The sequence below is a fragment of the Centroberyx affinis genome, unplaced genomic scaffold (assembly GCF_046629955.1).
Source record: "Centroberyx affinis isolate AG114_WGS23_722 - 3 ecotype Tasmania unplaced genomic scaffold, CSIRO-AGI_Caff_v1 ptg000972l_1, whole genome shotgun sequence".
Taxonomy (NCBI): Eukaryota; Metazoa; Chordata; class Actinopteri; order Beryciformes; family Berycidae; genus Centroberyx; species Centroberyx affinis.
In genome coordinates, this window is record NW_027279543.1 from 76,511 (window position 1) to 77,476 (window position 966).

Genomic DNA, 966 nt, shown 5'->3' on the forward strand with positions numbered 1-966 from the left:
TCCAATAATTCAAATACAATTTGGTTTGTGTCATTTATATACATATTCATAGGTGTATCACATTTTTCATATTTTGAACAACCCTAACCCTTGATTAATAATTAGTGTGTGGGAAGATGTCACTGTGTCGAAATGTAATGGTGATTATGCAGAAGTTAGCGTGGGAGCATAGATGTATTTGTGCATCCATTTGTGTGTGTGTGTGTGTGTGAGAGAGAGAGTGGAGCAACAAATGTTTAAGTTGATGCAGTAGTGTGTGAGTAGGAGAAATGCTAGTAGTACCAGAGGGTTGATGGTGGTCTGGGTGCGGTTATAGTTTATCTGTAAGGGTGTGGATGGGAGGGAGAAACTGTCCTTGTTAGATACTGCAGTGATGAAAAGTAATTTACAGATGTTGCCATTGTTGAAGACCCACTTTTTACTGTCCACTGGCTGAACTACTGCTGCACTTGTCCTCCAACCCAAAGAGGACCTGTTTGGAAATGTTTGCTCCCTTATCAGTCAAAAGTTGGGAGCAATGGTCTGGCAACTGGTTGGTTGAGAGACAGAAGTTTGCGCAACAATAAGCCAGTTTGTCCATGTAATATTTGAGCAAGAAATTAATTGCTAATGTGGCGTAAGAGCAGGAAATGCATGAAGAGGGACTGTGTAGCCCACTGTGTCTTACATATTTGAATATGTTATTATATTTTTTCCAGATTTGTTAATTATCCCCTCTGAAGCCAGTATTGTCCATCTCTATTGCCACTTAATTAATGTGAGTGTAAGTAACGTTCACAGGCAACAGGAGTTAGCTCAAAATTGACCCGAAGTGGAAGAGTTGCCACTTTGGGTGGCAACCCCCCCCCCCCCCCCACGCCTCCTAGAAATGAATGCTGATAAGTTTTAGTAGTGGTTCAGGTCCATAGGGCTGAAACCTTAATTGTTTTTGTTTGGATCCTCCTTCTGCCCTAAAGCGATCTGTAC